The sequence below is a fragment of the Pteronotus mesoamericanus genome, unplaced genomic scaffold (assembly GCF_021234165.1).
Source record: "Pteronotus mesoamericanus isolate MK-2021 breed Mesoamerican mustached bat unplaced genomic scaffold, CSHL_Meso_final scaffold_174, whole genome shotgun sequence".
NCBI classification, from domain to species: domain Eukaryota; kingdom Metazoa; phylum Chordata; class Mammalia; order Chiroptera; family Mormoopidae; genus Pteronotus; species Pteronotus mesoamericanus.
Genome location: NW_026555309.1, coordinates 12,278,835 through 12,303,211, shown reverse-complemented (window position 1 = coordinate 12,303,211; position 24,377 = coordinate 12,278,835). Strand labels below are relative to the sequence as shown.

At 36.1% G+C, this 24,377-nt stretch overlaps 1 protein-coding gene and 1 non-coding gene across 2 annotated transcripts in view; one reads left to right on the top strand and one right to left on the bottom strand.

The window, feature by feature from the left end:
* LRRC69 (leucine rich repeat containing 69) overlaps nucleotides 1–24,377 on the bottom strand; it is a 61,754-nt gene that overhangs the window by 22,146 nt on the left and 15,231 nt on the right. The gene's annotated exons all lie outside the window — the stretch shown is intronic.
* Nucleotides 2,428–2,531, top strand: LOC129084483 (U6 spliceosomal RNA). Its single transcript, XR_008530608.1, has one exon. It is a non-coding gene; the product is annotated as a U6 spliceosomal RNA (small nuclear RNA).

Below are 24,377 nucleotides of genomic sequence, written 5' to 3'. Positions count from 1 at the left end.
TAAGTCCTGCCTTCACCGTTGTACACCAGCCATCCAGAGGGTCTTGCCTCACAGTTTTTACTCATACTGTGCCCTTCTACTCACCCTCCTCCTGCATCATCTCTTCAAACCAAAAATATCACCCCTCTAAGCTTCTCTAGCCTCTATCACATGTGTCCCTGTCTCCTGCTTGGTGTTATATATAAATTAATCATACTATCTATAAATGCTATGAAAAGTCTACCTTTACTGTTAGGCTTTGTTCTCTTTAAGAAATTTATCTTAAGTGACTATATAATGCAAGTTCTAAATTCAGTACCTAGTATGTAACTGATGCCCAATAAATAATTAATATATAAATGAATATCTCCTCACAAATCCCAGGCACACATAGCTCTCCCTGGGCACTCAAGGTTTGCAAAGGCTTTCTTCTTCAGACTTGGTCAGTTATTATAACTGTCCCTGCAAAGCTCCATGCCTTAGGAACAACATGTAAGTTCAGCAATGTGTTAGTCCCCTGTTGCTTCAGACTAACCTAAAGTAATCAGAAGGGGGCAGTTTTAGCCAGAACATTGTTAATAAAAAAAGGGAGAAGAGAGACTGAGATTTTACATGGACTCAAAAATAGAACTGATAAACAAGCTATAGCAACGACGGGTACCATGTACTCTTCAGACCATCTCAAAGTTCACAGAGTTATCCCTAAGCAAGAAATGGAATTTCTAAATAAGCTGAAGGCTGAATTGCGTGGATGGTAAGATTTTAAGTGTGAGGTTGTGACAGCAAAAAAATATATTAGCTAACAATTTTTTTTAAAGGACATGAACAAGAATAGTGACCAATAAGAAATTCAAGAAAATGCATAACTTGGTATCTAAACAGAATTGTGGAGTGATTAGGCTGATAGTATCCTTTGAATATAAGAAAGCCAAGAAATAAGTTCTGAAAATTCCTCTCACATACCCTACATGAATGGAAGGAAACTACGAAGTGACCTTGAGTCAGAAGTGTTCAGTATTAGCTGATTACTTGTCCAAGAAAAACCCTTAGAGTTAATTGAAGAGAGGATACCAAGAGAAGCCTAGAGGGAAGGAGATAACTGAACTTCCAGGCTACACACACACACACACACACACACACACACACACACACACACACGTGCACGCTTGCGCGCATGCCCCTTCCTCACTCCGGCCATGGAGAAGCAGCTGAAGGCTCTGAAGCCCAGTGCCCTCCCTGATTTCAATATGCTGGGCCTTAAAGCTACTGGGACAGCGGCTCCAGCATCATCCTCAGGCTTCACTGTAAAAAGAGCAACTAATCTTGGAGGACTTACAAGTATCTTCTCACAACCCCTATCCCATACCTGCCTTAGGCACCACTTTTGTGCTATTGAGAACCACTTGAACTATTGAGAACCAGTAGCTGAACAGGCTGCTGTATCTACTCTGCCCCGTGCATGCCACATTCAACAGTGTGATCTCCTTAGAGTGTAAATCAGAATAGATCACTTCTGTTGCTCAAAACCGTCCAGTGGCTCTTATCACACTCAAAAGGAAATGCAGTCTTCACACTGGCACATAGGACTCAGTCATGAGTGGACCCTCCACTATCTCTTTGACCTCATCTCCCAGTGGTTACACATGCTCCCACACTCTTTCTCTATTTCTCTCTCAATTCTGACAACATTAGCTTTCTTTGCAAGCATTCTTCTCCTCCTCAGGATTTTGAACATTTCTCTTCTTTGAACACTTTAGTCTCATATTAGCCCATACCATTAAAATACAGAGTAAAATAGAATCATATGTTTAGTAGTTTGAGAGGGAAAACACTTATGACTCAGGGATTCAATAACCAGACACATGTTCATTAATGTCAATGGATCCCAAGAAGAAAGATTAATTAGCTGTGAACTCTCAGAAAATGTTTATTTGCTGATGTGGATTCCCAGTGATCAACTGAGGGCCCAAATTTTGTAGATAATAGTGGCCATTTTATGACATGGGCTTCCTATATACTCTGTATACCGGGAAGAACCTCAGACAGAACTCTTGGCTTCCTATACTATGGGTGCTTGTTTACACATCTGAGTTAATCACTGGAGGTAAAAACGGGCTTCCTATTTCTACTAACAGACTGAGACCTGCCCTGTCCAATCAGAGCTGCACAATTCCAAGACCTTTTGTGCACAAAACAGATTTAATGAGAACTTGAGCAGGAACTTTTGCTATAAATGACAACCTTCCCTTTGTCCCAGTGGAACTCAAATTGGGTTGCCATCTGATTCTGTATCTCCTGAGCTGCAGCTTATTTTTGCTCAAATCCATGATATTTATTCTTTATAACAGTCTAAAATTAATTTTGGTTTACACACTTTAACCAAAGAAAATTACTCAAGACACAGAGCAGCTAAAAGAAAGTAACAAAAAAGCAAGAATTTGGGGAACAGTGCTCACTACAGCAGCACACATACTACAGTTGGAATGATACAAAGATTAGCATGGTCTCTGCACAAGAATAACACACAAAATCCTGAAGCATCCAAATTTGATGGATTTAATTGATAGTTACAGAACAGTTCACCCCTGAAAAGCAGAACACGTGTTCCTCTTAAATGCACATGGGTCATTCTCAAAGATAGACCACATGGTAGAACATAAAACAAGCCTTAACAACTTCAAAAAAATTGAAATTATATCAAGCATTTTCTAGGTCACAATGGCTTAAAACCAGAAATCAACCATAGGGAAAAAAACCTCAAAACATTCAAATACATGGAGGCTAAACAACACGTTATTAAATAATGAATGGATTAACAATGAGCTCAAGGAAGAAACCAAAAAGTACCTGGAAATAAATGAAAACAAACACATAACAACCCAAAAACCTATGGGACACAGCAAAACCTGAGAGGGAAGTTCGTAGCATTACTGGCCTACCTAAAGAAGACAGAAAAATCTCAACCCTACACATAAAAGAACTAGAAAAACAAGAACAAACAAAGCCCAGAGTGAGTAGAAGGAAGGAAATAAGACCAGAGCAGAAATAAATGACATAGAGACTAAAAAATAATTAAAGGATCAATGAATCCAGGAACTGCTTCTTTGATAAGATAAGCTAAATTGGCAAATCTTTAACGAGACTCATCAAGAAAAAAAGAGAGAAGGCCCAAATAAATAAAGTCAGAAATAAAAGAGGAGAAGTAACAACTGATAACACAGAAATAAAAAGGATTGCAAGAAATTAATATGAACAACTTTACACCAAGAAATTGGACAGCCTGAGGGAAATGGATAAATTTTTAGAAACACACAGTCTTCCAAAACTGAATCAGGAAGAAGCAGAAAACATGAATAGACCTATAACAACTAGTAAAATTGAAGCAGCAATCAAAAGACTCCCGCCACACAAAAGCCCTAGACCAGACAGCTTCACAGGTGAATTTTACCAATCACTCAAAGAAGGACTAACATCTATTAGTCTCAAATTATTCCAAAAAATTCAAGAAGAGGAAAGACTTCCACACTCTTTTTACTGCTGAGGCCCGCATTATCCTAATTCCAAAGCTAGGTAAAGACACAACGAAGAAAGAAAATTACAGGCCAATATCTCTGATGAAAATAGATGCTAAAATCCTCAACCAAGTATTAGCAAACCAGATCCAGCAACACATTAAAAAGATCATACACCATATCAAGTGAGATTTATTCTAGAGATACAAGGATGGAACAATATTCACAAATCAGTAAGTGTGATACATCACAAACAAAATGGGACAAAAATCACATGATCATATCAATAGATGCAGAAAAAGCATTTGATAAAATCCAGCACGCATCTATGACAAAAACACTCACCAAAATGGGAATAGAGGGAGCATACCTCAATACAATAAAGGTCTTACATGAAAAACCTACTGCCAACATCATACTCAATGTGCAAAAACTAAAAGCATTTTCCATTAAGACCAGAGACAAGACAGGGATGTTTACCTTCACCACTGTTATTCAACATAGTATTGGAAATCTTAGCCACAGTAATCAGACAGGAAGAAGAAATAAAAGGAATCCAAAATGTAAAAGAGGAAATAAAATTGTCATTATTCTCATACACCATGATATTGTACACTGGAAACCCTATAGGCCCCACCAAAAAGCTACTTGACCTAATTAATGAATTGGGCAAAGTAGTGGAATACAAAGTCAATATTCAGAAACCAGTGGCATTTTTATACACCTATAATGAATGATCAGAAAGAGAAACTAAGAAAACCATCCCATTAACTATTGCAAAAAAGAACAAAGTACCTAGGAATAAATTTAACCAAGGAATTAAAAGACTTGTAATCAGAAAACTATAGGACACTGAAGACAGAAGTTGAGGAAGATATAAATAATTGGAAGCATATATTATGTTCATTAATATATTGGAAGGACCAGTATCATTAAAATGTCCATGCTACCAAAGCAATCTATAGAATCAATGCAATTTCTATTAAGATACCAAGGGCATATTTCACAGATCTAAAGCAAATATTCTAAAAATTTATATGAAATCACAAAGGACCCAAATAGCTTCAGTAATATTAAGAAATAAAAGCAAAGTTGATGTATCACACTACTTGACATCAAAGATACTATAAGGCCATAGTAATCAAAACAGCATGGTACTATAATAAAAACAGACATTTAGGACAATAGAACAGAATAGAGAGCTCAGAAACAAACCCACACCTTTATGGTCAATTAATATTCAACAAAGGAGGCAAAAACATATAATAGGATAAAATAGTCTCCTCAATAAATGGTGTTGGGAAGACTGGACAGATATGTCCAAAAAAATGAAACTAGACCAACTTCTTAAACCATACACAAGAATAAACTCCAAATGGATTAAAGACTGAAACATAAGACTCAAAGGCATAAAAATCCTAGAAAAAAATAGGTAGTAATATCTCAAACATTTTCCATAGCAATTTTTTCTGATATATCTCCTTGGGCAAGGGAAACAAAAGAAAAACAAATGGGACTACATCAAACTAAAAAGTTTTTGCACAGCAAAAGAAACAATAAAAAAATGAAAATACAACCAGCTGAATGGGTGAACATATTCACTAATGATACATATGATTTGGGATTAATATCCAAAATTAATAAAGAACTTACAAAACTCAAAATCAAAAAAACAAACAGTCCAATTAAAAAATGGGCAAAGGACTTGAACAGACACTTCTCCAAGGAGGACATACAGAGGGCCAATAGACACATGAAAGATGCTCAATGTCACTAATCATGAGAGAAATACAAATTAAAGCCACAATAAGATATCACCTCATACAGGTCAGAATGTCTATCATCAATAAAACAACACACAAGTGCTGGCGATGATGTGCGTAAAAGTGGAACAAACTGACAGTGACCAGAGATGGTGGGGAGAGGGAAAACAGGGGAAAGAAGGGGAAGTGTCTAGTCAAGGAACATGTATAAAGGACCCACAGTTAAGGACAACCGGGTGGGGACTGACGGAAGGAGGAGGAGGAGAGGGGCAAGGGGGAGCAATGGGGGGAAAATTGGGACAGCTGTAATTGAACAACAATTTTTTAAAAAGCAAACCCTTGTGCACTGTTGGTAGGAACGCAGGTTGTTGCAGCTACTGTGGAAAGCAATATAGAGTTATATCCAAAAATTTAAAATGGAACTGCCTTGTGGCAATTTCACTCCTGGAAATACAACAGAAGAAACATGAAACACTATTGCAAAAAAATATACCCATCCCTATGTTCATTGCAGCGTTATTTCCAATAGCCCTGATTTGGAAGCAGCCCAAGTGCCCACCAATGGATGAGTACATAAAAAAGCTGGGGTACATTTACACAATGGACTACTACTAGATCATAAAAAAGAAGGAAATCTTGCCCCTTGCAACAGCATGGATGGACCTGGAGAGCATTATGCTAAGTAAGATAAGCCAGTCAGAGAAAGACAAGTGCCATATAATTTCACTCATATATCAAATGAACAAAATAAACTAACAAACAAAATAAAAAAACAGGTTGATAGAGAACAGACTGCCTGCTGTCAGAGGGGAGGCTGATGGTGGGGCTGGGTGAAAAAGATAAAGGGATTAAGAAAAAAAATCTCACACAGGCAACAGTATGGTCATTACCAGAGAGTAAAGGGAAGGGCAAATGGTGATGGAAGAAAACTTGACTTGGGCTGGTGAACACACAATGCAATGTACAGATGATGCATTATAGAACTGTACACCTGAAACCTGTATAATTTTATTAACCAATGTCACCCCAATAAACTCGATAAAAAAGAAGAAAAAAAGAAAGACAGTGCTTGTTTAGCAGTGCTCAGCTTCCTTCAAGAAATCATGAGTTCCTTTGTTCTTTTTATATGAGGACAGTCAGTACTGGGCTGACTCTATGTGTTACTCCCCAGGGGACATTCAGTAGAACTTGTACTTTAACATAGTTAATACCTGAATAAAAATTATATGGGAGTGCTGTAAAATAATTAAATAAAGTAGTCTCTTTCCCTCTAAAGTTAAACATAGCTATACGTTTATTTTATTTGTTTTTGCTTTTCTGAGTATATCTTTTATCCAATAATATGAATCATAATTCCTCTTCCTGACATAAAATTAAGAAATAATATTAATTAGCTTAATAACAATACTCCTCATGTATTTATAGATTTTTTTTCCATTTATTATTTCCTCACCATTTATTCTCTCACAGTTTTGGTAACCCCAAGAGGATCCCAGATATAAGAAATAACTTCGGAAAGAAAGTGGAGAGGAAGAAATAACTACACCTTCTAGCACAACTTCCCTAAGGCCTTGCTATCATGGTGGCAGTCCCAGGCCACGCTCATAGTGTATATGGGGTGGGAAAAATGCTGTGCTCTGATGGTGACAGACGGAGACAGGAATGAGGACTCATATAATATATATGATATATAATATAATATATATGACATATGACTCATAATATATAATGCACTAGCTATGTTTCCGGTGGTTTACATTTGTTAGTTCAATTATGTCAGCAGCCAGTATCATTTGTATTAATGTCCAATTTTTTTAGATAGAAGAACTGACATTCAGGGCCCTGGAAAACCTGCCCATTGTCACACAACTAGGAAGCTGCAAAGCTGGAATTCAAATACAGCGCCAAGAGTTCATCTGTCTTTTACCACACAATACTGCTGCCAACGAAGATAGCACACTAGCTTCTCCACATTCTATTATGACCTAAAAAAGAAGTCACTACCAAAATTTGCCTCATCACATTTCCCTTGGAAAGCTAACTTGTAAATCCACCAAGAAAAGCCATTCTTCTATGGCCAGTTCAGGGATGTCTTATAATGGGCTGCCATCTGCAGGAATCATAAGAAATCAAATGTAAGTGTCAGAGCCAGAATTCAAGCCCAGGTTTGCCTGACTCCAGACTGTCTGCTGTTTTCACATATTGTGTTTCTTCCATTAACGCAAAAAAAAAAAAAATCAAAATATAACCAGGAATACTTTCAACTACATGTGTTTATCAGAGTTGTGTGTGTGACTTGATGCAGTTGTCATTCTTGGGACAGAGATTTGCATGGAAAAAGTCTCAGGTCCAAACATCTGGGAAAATCTAGCCATCAAATTATTTTCATAGATTAGCACCAACTCCCTACCAGCAAGCATAAGAAAGTGAAAGTAAGCAAACTTTTTATATTGTAAAACAAAGAACTATATCAAAAAGTTTAGTTTCCCCACAGGGACACACTCAAGCTTTCCTCAATGCCACCTGTCTCCCCATCTGTGAGTTGGTTCCCTCACATTGATTGCATAGTTTAGTTGTCTAAGCCTTCTATGAACCCCGTGTCTTCTATTTGGAATTATTTCCTTGATTTATAGCTCTGATCTCTCTTTAGTGCACCTTCCTAGAAAGCCACATCTGCAATTTCTTTGAAATTCCCCTTTAATCTAAAAATATCAGCAACAAACTCTAGATATGGTGTCAGAAAATACACTCCAACCCCAATATCCTTTCTTCCTCTCAAAAGTAAGGTTAGAGTTTCCTTTTGTAGGGGGCACTCCAGATAGTGCCAATTGTTCCTCTTAATTACAAGGTATAAAAAGTCCATTCCAGCAAGAGCTGTCAGGGTCAACTGCAAATCTCAACTCCTCATCTCAAATAAACCTGTGTTTTCAGTTCCAAAACCACATTCCCAGGAGTCCTGACTTCAGTATTCTAAAGTAAGCCAGAGGCCATAGGAACACAGGAGGCTACGCAGCAGCAGGAAGAGGGTTCAGAGATCAGGGCTTTACCTGGGTAATTCAACTCAGCCAAGGCTTCCACAACAATTAAAAGAACACACAATCTGGACAGTTGGAAACAATACACAATAACCAGGCATGATATATTTCTAAAAGTATTATTAGTAATTAAGTTTATCTTGGCTTTGAAGTGATTTAGGTTGAAATTTTCACTTTAATATATAATGTTGGGCAAGGAATCTTAATCTCTTCCCCACCCTTAGGTTTTTTCATCTGTAACATGGGACTAGTGATAGGACTTAGCTCACAGAGCAGTAATGAGGACTAAATAAGATGATGTTTTGCAAATGCTTAGCACAAAACCAACCATACATTTTACAAAGAATATTAGTTATCATTGTTTGCTTTCATGTAATAACTTTTACATATCCCCCTTGGTATATTTTTGTTACCAATGAGTATCTGAGACCTAGGTAGATGAAACTCTGACTAACAATCCTGAGTGTATCAGAGACTGCAGAGTATCCCTCCTATATGGCCTTTGCCTATCCCTGTTGATTCTGCTTCTAATCATAAAACTCTAGTCCGTGTAATTCTTTGCCAGAACTTCCTAAAGGAAAACTGATCGGTTCTAACAAGTGTAAATATTATTTTCTGGGCCTAGTTCCTTGAAACTTCTGAGTAGTTATCTTCTTGACCCAGTAGTTGTCTTCCCCTTATTATCTTCTAGAACCTTCTGTCTTTAATACCACTAACACCAATACCTATCTAACCACCACACCTTCTCTGTATACTACCGTGTTATTTTCTGTACATGGGCACAAAAAGAAAAGATTAAGAGAAAGATAAAGGTATAGAACAGCAGGCAGTTTTCTATAAATTTAATCCTCATAGAAATACTAGGAAAAGGAGAAAATTGACCCTCCTCCCTGGTACCATCACTGATGATTACAAATAAAATGTTCTGAAAAGCTCTGCAATTTTATTTAGGGAGTTTTGGGAGTCTTTGGAATATCTTCTTAATCAGAGCTTAGGTTTCTCATTTTTGTTTTGGTTTGTATTGTAATATATTCTCAATTATCTTCCAAGAACAATAGGTAGCTTATAATAGAAAACTATAAATTAAGGCCAATAAAATTTGAGTTGAAATACATAGAATAATTCTAAGCTGTAATTATTAATTTTGTTTTGAACTTCTTAGAATCCAAGGCAAAAAAAAATTAAGTGATTTCTATAATTTGAATTGTTTCTAAAATTAAAAAGGAAATACAACAAAAAAAAGAACTTTCCAAACCCATGGAAAAATCTGGATCCTCAAGTGTAAGAGACTAACAGAACACTGAATGATCTCAATCCAAAATAAACCTTCTCCAAGGCATATTATATTAAAACTGAAAAATTAACACAAGGAAGTAATTCTCAAGGCAGCCAGGGAAAAGAAAACAGTGACCCGCAAAGGAGAGACCATTAGATTATCATCAGATATTTCAGCAGAAGCCCTTCAGGATAGGAGAAAGTGGAATTAAGTATTCAAATTATTGAAAGAGAGAAATCACCAAAAAATAAATCAAATTTGTATGCAAGCACAAAGTCCCTGAATTGCCAAAGCATCCTAAGAAAAAAACACAAAGCCAAAGGTGTCACACATCCTGACTTTAAATTATACTGCAAAGCTATAATAATTAAAGCAGAATGGTATCACAGAGAAACAGATACACAGACCAGTGGAACATAACTGAGAGCCAAGAAATAAACCCACATATATATAGACAACTAAGTTTTTTTTTTGTCCTTTAACTTTTTTTTTCAAATACATTTGTCTCTGCCTACCCCCCACCACTTTCCCTTGCCCCCTCCCTCCTTCCCTCTCTCAGCTCTTCCCCTTTGGTTTTGTCCATGAGTCCTTGCTATATGTTCCTTGACTTTCCCCTTCCCTTCCTTTTCCCCCGCCCCCCTCCTTCCCTCTTGTCTCTGTTGGTTTCTTTTCCTTTCAGTGTTGTTGGTCTTATTTTCCTTGCATATTTGTATTGTTGGTCAGGTTCCGCTTATAGGTGAGATCATATGGTATTTGTCTTTCGCCCCCTGGCTTATTTCGCTTAGCATGATGCTCTCCAGTTCCATCCATGCTGTCGCGAAGTTTAGTAGTTCTTTTTTTCTTTCTGCTGCGTAGTATTCCATTGCGTATATGTACCATCATTTTTTTGATCCAATCATCTACTGATGAGCATTTAGGTTGCTTCCAACACTTGGCTATTGTGAATTGTGCTGCTATGAACATTGGGGTGCATAGGTTCTTTTGTATTGGCATTTTGGTATTCTTAGGGTATAGTCCCAGCAGGGGAATCACTGGATCAAAAGGCAGTTCCATTTTCAGCTTTTTGAGGAAATTCCACACTGCTTTCCACCGTGGCTGCACCAGTCTGCATTCTCACCAACAGTGGACTAGGGTTCCCTTTTCTCCACAGCCTCGTCAGCACCTATTGTTTGTTGATCTGTTTATGATGGCCATTCTGACCGGTGTGAGGTGGTACCTCATGGTAGCTTTGATCTGCATTTCTCTGATGGCTAGTGATGCTAAGCATCCTTTCAAATGCCTCTGGGCCCTCTGTATCTCCTCCTTGGAAAAGCGTCTGCCCAGGTCCTTTGCCCATTTTTTGATTGGATCGTTTGTCGTCTTGGAGTGGAGTCAAGTGAGTTCTTTATATATCTTGGAGATCAAACCTCTATCTGATTAGACAACTAATTTTTGACAGAAAAAAAAAATTTTTTAAAATACAATGGAGAAAAAGAAGCCTCTTCAATAATAGTGCTGGGAAAATAAGAAAACTACATTCAAAGGAATGAAACTAGATGGTTATTTGTCACCATACACAAAAGTTAACTCAAAATGGATCAAAGACCTAAATATAAGACCTGAAACAGTAAACTACAAAAAAGAAAACAGGCACTGAACTTACCAACCTTGGTCTCGGAGAAGCTTTTGTGGACTTGACCCCAAAGGCAGAGGAAGTAAAAGCAAAAATAAATGAATGGGACTATATCAGCCTAAAAAGATTTCTGCACAGCAAAAGAAACCATCACCAAAACAATAAGGCAACCAACCTAATAGGAGAAGATATTTTCAAACACCTCCAATAAGGGCTTAATATCCAAAACAGCCAAAGAATTTATACAGGTCAATAACAACAACAAAAAGAATTCAATTAAAAAATTGGCAGAGAACCTAAGCATAAACTTCTCCCAAGAAGACAAACAAATGGCAAACAAATATGAAAAGACGCTAATCTTCACTAGCTATAAGGGAAATGCAAATGAAAATTACAGGGCGCTATCACCTCATACTTATTTAATGGTTGTTATAAACAAATCAAGAAGTAACAAGTTTTGGAGAGATTGTGGAGAATAAGGTACCCTCATACACTGCTAGTGGAAAGGTAAATTGGTACAGCCACTATGGAAAACAGTATGGAGGTTCCTCAAAAATTTTAGAATAAAGCTACCACATGACCCAGCAACCCCTCTTCTGGGTATCTATTTGAAAAATCTGAAAACATTTATTCATAAAGATAAAAAACTTTTGGATAAAAAAGATGGGGAAAACACAGATAATGGAATACTACTCAGCCATAAAGAAAAAACAAATTACTGCAACTTTCAACAACATGGATGAATTTTACAAATGTGATGCCAAGCAAAATAAGTCAGAGGAAAACAAAACCAAAAACCATATGATTTCACTCATATGTGGGACATAAAACAGAAAGCAACAAACAAAAACCTGATAAACACAAACAACAATATGGGGTACTAAGACTGGGGAGAGACAGGGAGGGTAAATGGGGTTAAATATATGGTAACAGAAGGAGATGACTTTGGTGAACAAACAATGCAATACACAGATAATGTATTATAGAATTTTAAAATTGAAACACATATCTTATTACCTAATGTCACCTGCAATAAATTTAATGTTTTTTAAAGAGAGAAAATTCTTGAGATCCTCCCAATGCTTGTGATTTAAAAGCATTAGGTAAAGAGTAGAAAAGCCAAAAATTGGCTGTTATCTGGCCATTCAGTCCTTTATTCATTCAACAAATATATAAGGTGTGTTTACTAGTTGCCAAGCACTGGTCTAGGAAATAAGAATACAGCAATCCATAGACAGGAAAGTTTCCTGCTTTCACAGGAATTTGTATTTCATTGAGGGTAAAAGAATGGAGGGTGGGTTAAGACAAACATTAAGCACATAATCAAATAAATAAGCATTTAAAACAATAATAAGTTCCACAACAACATTTAAATTTGTGTAATAGACTAACGAACTGGCTATTTTGAGGGCTTGGTCAAGGAAGGCTATTTGAGAAATTAATTTTTGAGCTGAGACCTTTATAATACAAAAGAGTCAGCCGTGGGAAGATCAGAGTGAGGTCTATTTCCACAGAAAAGCAGGAAACATAAAACTGCCTAATCAGAGAGGCATCTCTAGTACCTAAGCACAACCAAGAGAATGCTTTCACTTTGCCAGAGTTAGAGTGTTCTGCTACTTCAAATTTGATACCTGTAAAGGAGGCCTAGAAATGGTCCTAAAAAGAGTGTTACACAAACGTGAAGTTTTCTGTTATGTCTGCAAATGTTTTATAGAATATATATGTGTGTGTGTGTGTGTATTTATTCTACCTTTAAGTGAAAGTTTATTAATGACGTGCTTAATCTTCACATGTCAAACATATTGGTTTTAGAGCTTCTTTCTCCAGATATTTTTAGAGAACTTACTGGGGTGATGTCAGTCAATAAAATTATATAGGTTTCAAGCATATGATTCTATAATACATCTGTCGATTGCATTGATATTTTGTTACAGACTTCACATCAAGACAAACATCATGATGCCCACGGGTGATGACCATTAAAACTTTATCTCACTCTTGTCAGGTCAACTTTTTGTTCAAAAAGATTGCAGTTTGAAAAATAACTGGGCTCTTGGGGCAAAGAGGAGCCAGAGAAAGATCTTTGCTTAAAAGAAAAAGTACAAATAAAAAATAGTTGTTTCAGGGGAACTAAAAATACTCAGTAATTTTTCCCTTTTGAAATAGTTGGACCATAACTACTTCAGAGACTGAGTATTCGACTCTTTATTTTAAATCTAGAGGAGAGTACTAACCCCTTCCTCCCAAACCCCACTGAGACATCTTGATCCAAATAACAATATTTTTTCATTGTCAACAGTTATGAAGGCAAATTTCCCCCTTCATATATTTAATTCAACAATAAAATTACCACCTGTCTCCATTCTCTTTCTGAGCTAATTAATGCCAGTTTCTTCTGTAATGATCTTGTTCTTGTCGTCTCTCCAGGACCCATTTCAATTTCTAGAGCATTCTTAAAACACAAAGTCCAAAGATCCTACAGGGCAACATACATGTTTTGTGTACTTGCCTCCCAAGCTCCCTTCGTACACAAATTCTTTAAATCCTCAGGCCCAATACTTAGAAGAAGGCTTGGCCAAAGAGAAGGTACTTAATAAGTTTTAACAAATTAAATTGTCATATAAGCCTCACATAGGAGAGTTGTGCATATTATACAGACAGGTGCTAAACAGACTACTAAAACTCATTATTCCACACAAGTAAATGGGTTGAATAGTGGCCCCTAAATTCATGTCTACCTGGAACCTTAGACTGTAACCTTATTTGAAAAGAGTCCTTATAGATGTAATTAGTTAAGACAATGGTATAATGGATTAGAGTGGGGCCTACTTCAAGGACTTGTGTCATTATAAGAAAACAAAGACATTAATTTAGGGCCCAGTGTGTGGTTATTTCATTACGGCAGTCCTAGGAAACTCAACAACCAAGCATTACTGTTTTCTGCACTATCTGAACAACTGGCAGTGTTTCCACATGGTCCACTGACCACCACAGGCCGTTATTCTCCCTAAAAGAGTTGCAAATGATAGACATTTCATTGCAAATCGTCTTCTTCCTGCGAGGCTTGTTCATTCAAAATCCAAGTCCAATTCCAGCAATAAATAAAAATGTAAGAAAAAGTGAATATATGATAAAGAAAAAAAGAAAAGATCCAGTTACTAAAATTTAAGTATTTGAAGATTTTGTGTAAGTGAAATGTTCAATGTATGTTAAATAAAAAACTAATATACTTTGAATTTTATTTAAGTGCACACATAAAAATGAGATCCTTAAAAAAACAACAGTAAACACTCTGTCAGAAGTAAACTTAATGACACCTTCTATTTTGATTTTTCAATAGTTATGTATTGATTCTCTAGATATTTTTAATAATCAATTAATCACTTCTAAATCAGAACAAGGTTACTTATCAAAGGATATATGAAAACAAGAGTGCTAAATGGGAGGAAAGAAAATAGTTATCCTAAAGTACATCTTAACAATCCCTACTTATCCAAAAACACAGGATATTTGCAATTATTAAAATGAATAACTTCTATATGTCTTAGGTAGAAATTGAATATTAATTAATTTTTTGGAGACAGTAAGAATTTTCCCAAACTGTGCAATGGTGTATCAGATCAAGAAACCAGCCCCAGCATTTTGCTCTCTCTCTACTGATTGTTCTACTACTAATGATACCTTTTGAATACTTAGATGGTACTTTTTTTAAAAGAGAAATTATACTGGAAAATTAAATATAATGAAGCCAATCTAGATATAGTATAATGTGAAAAAAATGCTTTAACAGAATTTTCTAAAAACACTTATGTCAAGGGCCTGAAATAGAAACTTTCATTATTAGTCTGTATTTCTTTGTTGTTTGAAAGTTTAAGAAAAGTTTATAATTTGTACAAATTTTAAAAATTAAAAAAGTTTAAGTTTAGAAAATAAAATTAAAAAGCTATGGAAAGAAACTAAAATCTCAGTGTACAAGATTTGATTACACGTTAATAAAAGTACCAATATATTTCTAACACAGCTAATTAACTATATAATCATGACAGTGTTTTTCTCAATAATTAAATAGTATAGAAATTCTGATTCAACACATATGAACACATCATTATAATAGTCCCAATGTCTTACTATAGATCTCTATTTAATGTTTATTCTTATAAAAAAAGTTGGTGGAAATTCAATTTCAAAAAATAAAAAGCCATATAAATCAAAAATATATACTACTGTGAAATAACTGCATTTTCCATGTAGCACACTAAGTTTTAGGTTATAAAATAGCAAAATACTCTTTAAAAAAAAAGAATGGCTGTGAGGCAATAAAAAACCAATTGAGACACTTCAAATCTTCATGTTAAAACTACATGAACCACAATAATTTTCATCCCTTGAACACTGATTATGTACAGAATGCTTTAAAATAATTATGTTATATTATATTGTAGTATGAAGATAGTGGTATTAACATACCCATTTTACAGATGAGGAAACAGCAACTTGGAGAAGTTAAGCATCTTGTTTAAGATAACAAAGTTAGTAAATGGGAAATTGAGATTTCAAACCCATGCATATAGGACCTTAAGGTCCATGTTTTTCAGTTTGCCTCCTGAAAATCATGAATTAATTTTTCTAAGTTTCCTACAATTACTTTCAAACTTACTCTATTTTCACTGATAATCAAAGTGTGATTTAGAGTCAAAAATGTATTCTCTGTGTTCATCATTTTCCCTACTAGTTGCCTCATCTATCAAATATGGAAAATGTATTAATTTGGACCAGCTGGGCCAAAACTCCAATGAGTTTATAGAACATCTTATTTCAAAGTTTTCACAGAAACTTCAGCAAAAGCGTGACAAAGGCAAAACTGACTTAGGTCCTATAAAAGTCACTCTAAATTAATGGAATCAAAGTATTTGTGTTTTATCAAAATCAAAAGTACAGAATCATTTTTTAGCAACAATGAATCAATGAAACTACTAATATACTGAATACTGAATATAGTTTAAGGGCATTAACATTTATTGAAATGAAATTCAAAACACTCTGAGCGTACAGGTGAAAAAGAGTTTTCCTTCTCCTTAGAAGCTTGCAGTCCCATGGCAAGGCAGGCTTGAAAAGAATTACACCACTTTGGGGTACAAACGATAAAGGTACCACGGCACCAGGTGGCACCAAGTGGCTGCTTTGGGAGTCAGGGAAGCCTTCACAAGGTGGAGAGAGTTGGACTAAGCCTTTTGAAATGAATAAAATCTTGTAGCGTTTACCAGGTCAATATTAACAACATCTAACTCTTATTAAACATTCAAAAGTGTAAGTTTTTGAAAAACGGTTTGATGAGTACTTAAAAAAAATTGAACTAACAATTTCCATGTGACCCAGCAATTCTACTTTAGGACATATGCCCAAAAGTAAAATCAGGGACTTGGATATGGTAGAAGCTTCAAGTGTCCATTGACAGATAAAGAAATAAACAAAATGTAGCATATATTTTTTTTCGATGAAATATTATTCAGTCAAAGAGGAAGAAAATTCTAACACAGGCATAACATAGATGAACTTTGAAGACATTATGCTAAGTAAAATAAGCCAATCACAAAAGAACAAATATTGTATTATTCCACTTATATGAGGTACCTAGAATATTCAAATGTGTAGAGATAGAAAGTAGAATGGTGGTTGTCACGCTCCAGGGAGAGGCAGGAATGGGAAATGTTTAGTGGAAATAGTTTCAGTTGGGGAAGAAGAAAAACTCCTGGAGACAGATGGTAGTAATGGTAGTACAACAACACAAACATGCTTTGTGCAGTGCATACAACTGTACACTTAAGAATGTTTAAAAGGACAAATTTTATGTTATGTATACTTTTACCACAACAAAAAACTCTGTATGCTTTTCTAAAACACAGGCATTACACTCATTATTCACATCTAAGACATCTTCAGTATAAAACATTGCTCTAAGGGTGAAAAAAAGACTAAAATCTCATTTTGGAGTTGACCAATCAGAAAAAGTAATTAAAGGACCAACAACTATTCACTGAATACCTTCTGGACTGATGGGCTTCTAGTTATTCCCTTGCATGTAGAAGCATTCACTAGGATATAAAAATGTGATATGAAAAACTGCCATTTCTTTCCCAAAAGTTAGAATTTGCCCAGACCAACTGCTTCTCAGCAAAGTCAAAATTCATTTCCAAATGGAAACAAGTACATTTTTCATTGTTTATGTCCTAAAAACAACTAATAGAAGTGTCAGCTCTGGATTTATTAAAAGGGATAAAAATGTATGCTCTTGAAAACAATATTTTCAAAAAGTCTGAGGTGACCAAAAGCAGTGCGCAATAACAAAAAACACCAACCATATAACAAATACATTAAAATATTTATGATAGCAGAGTTCACTTAGTTCAAACAAGTTCAGCAGGCATAGCACACAGAGGAAGGAATGGGAAAGAATAAGTTTTGAAATTGTAAAACAAAAAAAAATAGTTGAGTCATTTGTATAATTCAATATTCCAATTATTACAGGTTATACTGACTGTCCATATTTTCCTAATGCCAGTAGCATAAACAAAATTATTTTTCAATTATAATAGAAATAGACTCTACTTACTCCTGGTGGAAATATCTGAATAATATTTCCAGCTATATTTAAGATTCTTAGGTTTATAAGATCACAAAATCCCTGTGTAAGAAAACAAGAGAGAGATTCTTAAAAAATCTATAAAATATGTAGAATCATAAGTATTTCTTCTAAATTCAAACTCGATGGTATTGACCATCTTTCCTAATTACCTGATCAGTTCTTCAGTATGTCCTCCCCAAGGAGGTCACTATGTCCTGGGATTGCCAGGTTCTTTGAATTTTCCATTTCCTTTGACCACACTAAGGCAACATATCATGGTGGCCAAGAGTTGGGCTATTTGAAGTTTCAAATCTCACCTCTGACACTTACTATGTAACTTTGATTAAATATCTTAATCTCTTTGTACCTCAGTTTCTCCATTTATAAAATGGAATTGCTAATGGCAGCCCCTACCATAACTCATGTCTGTTGAATGAGTTAAATAAGTGGCTAAAGTGCTTTCTAAAGGGCTCAGTACATAGTGAGCAGTTGGCAGACATTACTGTCATTAAAATAAAAAGAATCTTTGAGAAATAGATGTAATCTTAGAAAGCTGTTTCTATTGACAATTCCACCATGATTTATTTCTTATTTCCCTTTTGTTTGGCACTGTGCTAACAGAACCCTTTCCTTATAAAGAAAAATCTTTTAGAGTCTCTATCTACAAGCCCAAAGTGACTGGATGGATGTATACATTCACATACATGCACAGACATACACACAATTTATAATGTACCAGAAAATGATTCATACTTTTTTCATTAATAGAACAAATGAGTATTTTCTGTAATGCTTTAGTATTTATAATGCAGACCAAAAAAAAATGATAAATGGAATCATATTAAATATATAAGGACATAAATGATCATAGGCATTCTTTACATAATAATTCAGGATAGGATTTATTAGCATTTAAATTTTTTAAAGTCTAAACTCTTTGGGATTTATAAATTGTAGAAAAAGTCCTTTTAAATTAGAAAGACATGTATTTGAGTACCTTCTCTGACCTTTGCAAATTGTGTCCAAGTCACATAGTCTCTGTTTCTTATTCTAAAATGGGTATAAGAGCTGCATCATAAAGTTGTTATAAACACTAAACAAGATGATGATAATACTGCTGCTTTAAAACTTTTCTCTCAAATAAAGAAGTTATACTTTTAATAGATTTATTCTGTAAGTTAAAGATATTTTTACTCATTTATAGAAATTAGGGTTTTTAAAGAATTTAAGAATAAAATTTTTTAAAATACTTATTTATAGCCTACACCTTGGTATATTTTCACGTATTGCATTATAGTATGCACAAAATTTTTAAAGGGAATGTTCCTTTGTAAGAAAAATGAAATAGCAGGAACAGATCTGCTTTTATATCTCTCGGTTTACTATATGACAGGCATTCCTTCCTAACAAATTAATTCTAATTTGCACAAGGGAGGAAGGTAAATCCATTGACAGGTTCCTAGCAGGAAACAATACTCTCAGACTGGAAAATCTGAGGAGTTTAGTAAAACCACTCTTCATAAAAGTTTGACAGGATTTAAGGGAACCTAAACCACAAAACACAGTTCACTAATCCCACAAAGTTCTCAAAAGCTAGCAACAGCTGAAAGGTTTTTAACACCATAGGCCTAAAGGGCCAGTTGTAAGGATCCACAGGAGGACCCCCTGATATTAGCTATGGCTTTCCAAAAAGGTGTGCAGGAAACTCAAAGCACCCCATCAGGCAGGGTACCAGGGGAATGGCATCTGATACTCACTCTCCTCCCATCACTTTACCTCCTGCTAGAACCTCTCATTGGCCATGTCCAAGAGGAAGCCAGAGGACAAAGGAGCTCTGTGAAGCTAATATAGATGAGTCTCCCAGATGCAAAGTAGGTTGAAAAAGGATAGAGAGTGGATATGAAGAAAAATAGAAGATATCTAGCACACATTCCACAGCCTATATACACTTACATTTGTGTAGTGCATAAGGTTGTCAGATAAAATATAGGAGGCTCACTTAAATTTAAATTTCAAAAAAAGAATTTTTTTTAATATAAGTTATGTTCCATGCAACATTTGGAACATACTTATACTAAAAACTTACTCATTACTCATCTGAAATTCAAATTGAAGTATCCTGTATTTGTAGATACTAAACCTAGCAACCCCTAGCTAAGTGAAATAATCCAAATTATAACCCTCCTTTGTCACAGGAACTTGGGAATTGACTACATCTAATGAGAAGGAAAGCAAATGATGGTTTGTACTCATAGATGGTTTAGATACCCAAATCTATTCTATAACCCCTCCCAATCATGTTGTGATGAGAGTTCTGCCCCAACCAAATAACATTTGGTTCCATGTTCTGCTTACCTCTGGCAAAACTTCAATGTTGTTCCTGACCAAAAGAAGCTTCTGGAGCCTCTTCAAGAACTTAATTTCTTCAGGTATGCAAATGAGCTGATTGTAGTTAAGTTGAAGTTCAGAAAGATTCTTAAGAAAACAAAGTTCTCTAGGAATACTGGCTAGCTGGTTATGATTTATACTCAAATATGTAAGACTTTTTAATCTAAAAAATAAATAAAACATAGGAAGAAAACTCACAAAAATAAGAAAATCAACTGTACAGACACTGCTTATCAGAAGCCATGTGTCTATTCATCTTTTTGTAGCCCACCTGAGCCTTTTTCAGCCGGGTGTTCAAACTACTATGAATCATTTGAGCCTAAAAATCTTTGTTGTAACTGAACTTTTGAAGATATTTTATATTCATATGGCTTACATTAAAAGTATTTTATGTAACCACAATGTAGATTTTAAAGAAAGAAAATCCTACTTTCATTCTTTGTGAGTATACACTTGCCATATTGAAGAGGAAGCCAGAAAATAAAGGAGGATATATGTATATATACATATATATATATATACCTATACACACACATTTATATATACATATAAACATATATTTGGATATATATAAGTATAGTTACAGATTACATATCTTGTATAAAATATTTGTGAGAATCACTTATTTCCTGCTGAAGATAGAAAGATGGATCAAACACAAATTCTGCCTTTATTCATATATCATGGTCTGAAGGAGATATTACACAGAGTCATAAAACAAGGATAAAAAAATGCCATTGGACAGGGAAAAAAAAAGATTTTAAAAAAATTGAGTTTATAATTACAGACATGACACCTGAGGTAGGTAGATCAAGATCACAAGCATTGTGGAAACACTGACATTTGAACTTGGGGAAACAAAAATAAAAAATAAAAATAACCAATAATAATAAAAGCTAACATCCACTGAGCATTTACTATGTCCTGGGCTCAACCCTAAATGTCTTTAATGGGTTATCATATTTAACCATCAAAACAACCCTGTGAAATAGGCACTATTATAGTCCTCATTTTGCAGAGGAAGACACCAAGGTATAGGAAGGTGAAGAAACTTTCCCAAGGTCAGAAAATGGAATCATGCATGGGAAGCCAGCCATTCAGCTTACATCTAAGGCACAGCTAGAACATGGACAATCTAGAATTCCCTATAAAGCAGTGTAGACCAATATCGTTTCTAACTCTACTTTTTCCAGTGAAAGTTTTCATTCATTTTTCTGGCATAGCACCATAGATTTATACAGTTCCTTTAATATTCTATTTTGTGCTCCAAAGAGAGCTTAATAAATTGTGAAATTATAACATGTTATAGCTGCAAAGATTTTGAAGTTTACCCACTCAAAATTCTTCCTTTAGAGTTGAGAAAGCTATGGTATGGAACAATTAAGTTACTTGTTCCAAGTCATAAGGCTGGTGGCTGGTTATATAAATATATGAATCTGAACCTAGCTCACTAGATCTTCCAAGGTGTCCTTTTTTCATTATATCAATATGTCAATCAGTCAAATAAGTGAAAAGGCAAGCAGACAACTATTGGCATTTTCATTGCTATAAATATTCCTCTTCTTAAAAAATTAAATTGCTTCAAAATTTTTTCTAGTGGCTCTGACTTAAAACATTACTTTCTCTGTTAAAATCTACCTGGGAAACAACACATTTGGTAGAGGTATGGACAAGTGAATTGGAATAGACTTTAGGTGGTACAGAAAACTCTTTGTTGAGGGCTGTTCATAGTTTTGTGTTCTCTTTTAAATATCTGGATGCTCTTAGCACTGTAATATGTCTGTTTCTGTTCAACAGACAATAGTCTCTCCCAAGTATATGCGAGTAAGGTTTTCTCTCCATCTGTAGGAAGAAAAGCCCAAGACAGTGTCTTGCCTGCATAAGGACAAGGCCGTCAGCTGGCTCCAGAAAGGTGCTGGAATGGAAGCCCACCTGTGCATATGTGCAGGAAGGAGAAACAGCATTTTGTTGTTGTTGTTGCTGTTAATGATAATAAGTTGTGGGGGGTTTAAAAATGAAAATGACATCTTGATTTTAAAGCCTTTGCTTTTCTAATACCTTTCCTACCAAACTGAATATGATTTACAATACTCATATGAAATAAAACAATATCACCAATTCCGTAGTGGAGCAAGCTCAAAGAACCACATACTTGGGAGATCAATAACATAATCAGCTTTAGAACTTTATGTTTCCACTCCCCTTCTTTTATACTTAGACTACCAAGCCATGCTGTTTAAGAAAGCATGTGCTTAAAATTAGTGGCCTACCTCAGTCGTTTACATGTCTCTTTGCCATGTTCAAATCCCACAAGGACTTGCAGCTAGGCAAAAGGTTTTCAGGTGGCTCTAGTGGGCTGGAGGGTCTGGAGGTGTGGGAGTTAACTAAGTCTCACTATGAACAAAATTACCTGCGGACTTCTTTAGGAATCGATGTGAGTTGATTGTTATTCAGATTAAGCAGGATCAAATTTTTTAAGCCATCTGTTAGAAAATAATTTTAGTCACTTTAGTTATACGTTTGAAAATAATCTTTACCCATTTTTCTATATGACTTTGTTTTCCTTCTCATTTTTTGCCTTAGCCAAGGCTCTCTGGATTGCTGGTAACAGATAACCTCTTAAACTAGCTTAAACAAAAAATGGTGAATTTATCGCAAAGTTACAATGCTTAGTTGTGGTGCCTGGGGAACACAAGGTACAGCCAAGCTAACATAAACTGTAACCAGAAAAGTACTGCAAAAGGCACCAGAACACAGACTTAAAAAAAACCCAGCAAAAGAACTCCAACCGGCAGTGCCATAAACATGTGTTGAGCAAATGAATAAAGTCCAAAGGTTCTTCTTCACTGGTGGCATTCATCGCAACTGAAAAACAGTGGGAAACCAAATGCCCCGTGCCCGCCAGCGTCTGTGAAGCCCACACTCAGCTCTGACAGGCCCAGCGCATGTGCGCACCCAAGCAAACCAATGCAGGCACATGTAGCGTCATCTCTCTGCACGTGTGCACACCTCTGTTCACGGGGCTCTCCTCTCTGTTCATGGGCCTGTGCTTCTGCACCCTGTGCCCCACTGCTGCATGCCACCCCTGTGAGACTGTTCAAGGCAGCAGTCTCTTGAGAGCTGAGCAGGTCGGACTCCCTGGTGAGGAGGATGAACTGCACACAGAGTGTGTTCAAGCGCCTGCAGTCCCAGAGCCAGGTTCTCCTTGGAGTGAGATGAGTAGATTTGTCCTGGGACATGAAACAGGTCCTTGCAGATCTTCACAGGAGACTCAAAGGAACTGGGAAATTCTCGGTCATATTTCATAGAGAACACGTCCTTGTTGGTCACCAGCTTCTGCATGGAGCTCAAGAGTAAGCCAATGTACTGGGGGACTGTGGCCTTGATCTTCTTGCTCTGCCCTTCGTACCAGCAGTACTGGTTGTCGCCCTCGGCCCTCATCTAGACGCCCCACCCGTGCAGAGTTCTGAGACGGTGCTGCACCGCAGGTGACAGGGCGGAGAAGTGTTGGGGCCCCCTGAAATTTCAGTCTCCCAGGGCAGCACCGCCAGCGGCTTGAACTTGAAGTCCGTGATTTCAGACTTGGTGTAGTCCTGCTCCAGATACACCTTCTTCTCCACATCAGGCCTCTCCCCGCTGGGCTTCTCCACAGACTTCTCTGTGAGCCAGTTCATTGGCTGCACAGGCCCACTGTCCCCACTGCTACACACACTGGGCCCCCAGATCACAGCAGCGGTGCTGGCCAGAAGTCATATTAATATAAACATATATTACTACATATACAAATAAAATATACAGGATGCTATGTAATTACAGGCTCATATATGTATGGGTTTTGTATATGGCCACTCTCGGTAGACATGAAAATGCTCATGCTTATGCCCGCTGGGCTTCAGGTACTTCTTCTGAACCACTAAACCAGGTGGTGAAGTCCAAGGAGACCCAGGCCATGCTCCAGCCTAACTGTCTTCCCCACCCTGAGCTGCTCAAAGCCTATAGATCATGTATTCTCTGAGAATCTCTGCAGCACAGAGTGCAGGACATAGTTTCATTTCTCATTACAGCTTCTCTCAGCTTCATATTCGTATTCTCTCTCCCCATCTAATTCTTTCTCTTTTGAACAGATTTTCTCTAATTATCCATGTATTCATAGCCATCCTATGACTCCTGCTTTTAAATGTTTACAGACT